The following is a 4,794-nucleotide window of genomic DNA, read 5'->3' as shown; positions in this document are numbered from 1 at the left end:
CACTTGTGATTGCTGTTTCTTACCCAGTCTGGTATTTTAACACATTTTGGATGATACCATTCTTTGCATTTGCCATTGCTGCACTGAACCTATTCTTCTTTATCATTTGGTAGTCTACACACGCAGTAAATAGCAACCAGTGACTTCTTGCTGCCCAAGTGAAATGGCACTCTCTTTTCTTTTTGGGGAATGGTGACACGGTGCCATTTTCCAGGCAGTTGACATAGTATTGTCTCATGGATCCTTGGTAGCATTTCTGACTTGTGGGGTCGATACCATGGCACAAATCAGTTGCAAATGCCAAGGAAAATAGGCCACAGTCACTACCTCCAACTTGTCGCTGGACCTTCTCGTTACCAATAGTGACTTTTTCTCCAGGATACATCAACATACGGCAAGCGTGCTCCATTGATGTTGAATTTGCATTGTGATACATGCTATCAAAAATCTTGACAGTGCCAGGACTAGATGTTGTTGAAATTGTACTTAGACACACCATGGGAACCAGTATTTATGATCTGAATGAAATCTGATGTTGCAGGGACAACAAGGGACCCATTTATTGCTGGATCACCTAGGCCATCCACAAATGGAAAATCTCTCTTTAGAAGCATTTGCCCTGCATGGATAGAGTCAGACAGCCAGGTGGTCTTTTTTTTAATTCTTGCCTTGTTTTCAGTATAGAGATCAAGTTTGCAGTCTGGATCATCAGGATAGCAATTTGCTATTGTTACCCATGATGGAGGATTAGGAGAATCAATAATCAATAATAATTGTAATAGGTTTTGGAGTGGATGTTCTGGAAGGAGCACTTGAGTCACAAAACTCACCATTGCTGACTGTTGCTGATGGACCATTGTTGATGATTGATGCCAGACCATCGCAGACAGTTGCTGACTGACCACTGTGGACAGTTGATGACAGAGCATTGTTGACTGTTGCTGACTGAGCATTGCAGACAGTTGATGAGAGATCATTGTTGACTGTTGCTGACTGAGCAGTGTTCACTGTTGCTGCCGGACCATTGTGCACAGTTGCTGTTGCTGACTGACCATTGCGGACTCTTGATGACAGATCATTGTTGACTGTTCCTGGCGGACCATTGTGGACAGTTGACGACAAATAATTATTGACTGTTTCTGACTGTTGTTGACTGAACAGTGTTGACTGTTGATGACTGACCATTGCGGACAGTTGATGACTGATCATTGTTGACTGTTTCTGAGATGCTCTTCTTTAAACTTGCTAGCTTGTTTCAGCACACTTTGCAGTTTTGAAGAAGGAGAAGTCCATCTATAATCCTGGGCTGAATGTTGGTCTTCTGAATTTAGGTGTTGAGTGTAGCATGCATGGTTTCCTCATTTTTGTTATTGTCATGGCACGGTGAAATGTTAGGTCCAGTGGTATTATTTCTCTTTTGAGCATCATTCGGATCAGCGCATCTTTTCTTTTCATTTTCGATAAGGTAGCTTGGTTCTTCTGTGCGTTGTTTCTTTGGTGGAGAGGGATGTTTGGGTTTGTTGTGTGGTTCTTTCTTTCGTTTGAGAGTACTCTTTGTTTTGTATGTTTTGGCTGACACTCCATCAACAGGGATTTGAACTCTATAGTGTTTTTGCATCATGGAATCAAATTCTACCGCTCTGCTTTGAAACCTTTTTTTCTTGGTGGGCACAGGTAATAGCAGGTAATTTCCAAAAGTTTCGAGTTGTTTCTTGCCAGATTGCTTGTTGATCGGTGTTTGTGTTGAGTTTTCCTTTTCATCAATCTTTTGAAAAGCTGTAAACTTATTCCGCAAAATTTCAAGAGAACCTTTTAGTTCTTTTAGAGCACTTACATCCTCAATATTGTATGTGAGTGATGATAGCCCTTTTATTTTCTCCCTACAAGCTATTGCCTCTTGCCTTTGAGTTTCTGGTTTGCGACTCCTACTTGGTCATCTTGCTGATTTCCTGTTATGTCTTGATCAAGAATGCTATGATTTTCTTCATTGCCTTGGCAATTTGTAAGGTCAGTAAAGACGTGCTCCCTGTCTAGCGAGAGATGTGGGTTTTCACAATATTTTTCGGGTAATGAGTCCCACTGCCATCTTGGATAATGCTCAAAAATTGCAAAAAAATGCCAACCTCTTTCCCAGGGTCTCTGATCTTCCCACCCACTGGAGCGAGAGAGGGGAGACCCTGGTCTGGTCTGGTCTGGTCACGTGTTCCATTAACATTTCTAAACCTGAGGGAGGGGTCCTTTGTATCAAAGACTTTTGTCGGCTATTCTTTTGTCCAAATCAGAGCGAGGCTCACACGCACAATTTGTAAGCGGCATATTTAGCATGTTGGTGGCCATAAAACCAAGTCCACAATGTTCTTCAGCAATCTTTAGTTCGCCATTTCGACTAATCGAAGTTATTCAAACATCAATTTCAAGCCAAAACAAGTGAAGTGTCTTGAGGCAATTCACTGTGGTCGAGATTTTGTAGCATTGCTACCTACGGGTTACGGAAAATCCATGATTTTCCATCTTCTCCCAGTGATATTTCAAGGTCGTGAAGTTCTCCTCAAGTTCGACCAGTTGTCATTGTTGTTTTGCCTCTGAATGCTCTGATTAAAGATCAAATCAGACGAATTTCAGAGGGAACATTGACTGCAGCAGCTCTTAATGTTAAAAGGAATCAGTCCAATTCCGGTAATTTTGATCTCTAAGTTGGCGACGCCAATTTTTCTCAGTTGCAAAATGCAAAATACGACATCATATTCATGCACCCAGAGGCTTTCCTGTCCTGCAAGCAAGGCATGGATCTTTTTCAAAGTTAACCGTATCAGCTTGCAGTAAAAGCGGTGGTGGTCGATGAAGCTCACTGTATCTTGGAATGGTAAGTTTTTAGTTTGCAATTTAATCAAGCTTACTCGTATTGTTTTCATTCGATCTGTTTCTGGTAACCGGTGCTCGTGTTTCTACAAGTGATATGAAAATAGATACGATTTCTGTTGCGGTTTAAAGTTGATTCAGCACGTGCACTTAATGTTACCATAATCTTACACAAAAGAATTCTGAAAAAGCTGACTGGTTTGAACATATTGCAAACCAAAGAAAAAAATGTAACCATATCATTTCAACTATAGTGTACCTTCTTTCACATTACTTGATGCAAGCAATTAAGAGTGAGTCCATGGGAGCACCAGGCAGTGCTGCTACATGCCATCTCACCGAATTCCATGAAACTCTGCCAGTTTAAAGGGTCTACCCCAAAACTGAAAACTACAACCTGGTTTGTGTTTTGGATCTTTCAGGGGGGGAGATAGGCCACCGCCTTGGATTATCAGACTTTTACCATGGAAATCGCTTCAAATTGGGCAAAATATATGAAGCTCTCAGCACAACTGTATTTGACCTATTGATTTGAGGTTGTACACACATATTGATACATCCTTAGTTAACACAAGGAACAAGTGTCAGTCAGTTTGATTGACAGCTTGTTAATCAACCGAGGCAAATAAGTGAGTGCGTTGTGATACATTTTGAAAAATTCAAATATTTGATGATTTTGAAGTCAAATATCTCCTGTTGCCAGAAAGCCTCAACAGTAATTTTTAAGCCCCTTTGTAGTCCATTATTTCGTCTCTTAACAACTTCAAAAATATTTTTGGGCACTCCCGTTTTTTCGGTTCAGATGCCACTTATAAACAGCACATACAACGCATTTCTTTCAACTTCACTTGTCACACAATTCTGGCAATTCGCGGCCACTCTGGCAGACAAATTCAAAATGTTCGAGCTTCTTGTACGAAAAATTCATCAAGGAGGGTAAGAAATAATAAAAACTTTTGATATTTTGAGAAGACATCGAAGATTCACGTTAAAAAAGAGATGCGTGTCACCAAAATATCGATGGCAAATTCGCGATATTTCTGTTTCGAGGTTGCTAGTTTAGAGATTTGCTTCTCAAAATCAGCTAATTGCTATTGTACGACATGAAACATTCATAATTTGCTTCATTTATCTGTTTATTTTCGTAACTGGGTTTTCACAGTTTCCCAGCTGGGGGAATTTCAGGGTCACATGTGAAGTGCTTGTTGACAAGCAAATTCCAGTGCAAAATAACATCGCCTTGCACAGAAAATAAAAGGAAGAGAAAATCTGCCAACTAGCATATACGGGAAAGGCAGACGATCTAATAAATTCGTAGCTTGCGGGAAAGAAGATTAGGATCGATAGGGTTGTTGTCGCTTAACATCATCAAACATTTCATAACATTCCACGTACGTAACGCTTAGAGAATATAGCGTGACCTGATTAACCTCTATTTACATTGCAACAACTTTCTCATCCACTCCGCTAGATAACATCATGAAGTTTGTATTGATGTGTTTTTTCCCATACTTGACCGTAAACTATACAAGAACTCAATTTGAAGCATATCTCCACCCCTTTCCGGTGTCATTTTGTTTTGTATTGCTGCTTTTGAATGCATCTGTTGTTATTTTTGAAAGCCGGTGAAACAAGTGTTATGATTATATTCCAGACACCGCGGAAACATGCGCAAACGTTTAAGAGAAAAGAAAAAAAATCAAGCCTGATAAATCTGCTGTTAACTCCTGAAGGGAAACCTATGCTAGTAAAAGATAACCAATTCCAGCCCTACATCATTTAAACTCAGCCTAAAGCCGAGCCCTCTAAGCTGTTAGACCCTGAAATTAAAATCACATAACCGCCAATCAAAGAATTCACACTTCCGGCAAAAGTATTCTCTCCCTCACTTCAGCAACTGCATTGATCGCATTCCGTCGGTCATTTCAAGTACGC

General features: G+C 40.3%; 1 pseudogene; it reads right to left on the bottom strand.

Annotated features, from left to right (window-relative positions):
• Positions 1-1,185, bottom strand: part of LOC137988919 (uncharacterized) — a 2,446-nt pseudogene extending 1,261 nt beyond the window's left edge.
• Positions 1,186-4,794: the final 3,609 nt, after the last annotated feature.

This window comes from Montipora foliosa, unplaced genomic scaffold (assembly GCF_036669935.1).
Source record: "Montipora foliosa isolate CH-2021 unplaced genomic scaffold, ASM3666993v2 scaffold_434, whole genome shotgun sequence".
Taxonomy (NCBI): domain Eukaryota; kingdom Metazoa; phylum Cnidaria; class Anthozoa; order Scleractinia; family Acroporidae; genus Montipora; species Montipora foliosa.
Note: the sequence above shows the minus strand (reverse complement) of the source record. Positions and strands in the feature narration are given on the sequence as shown.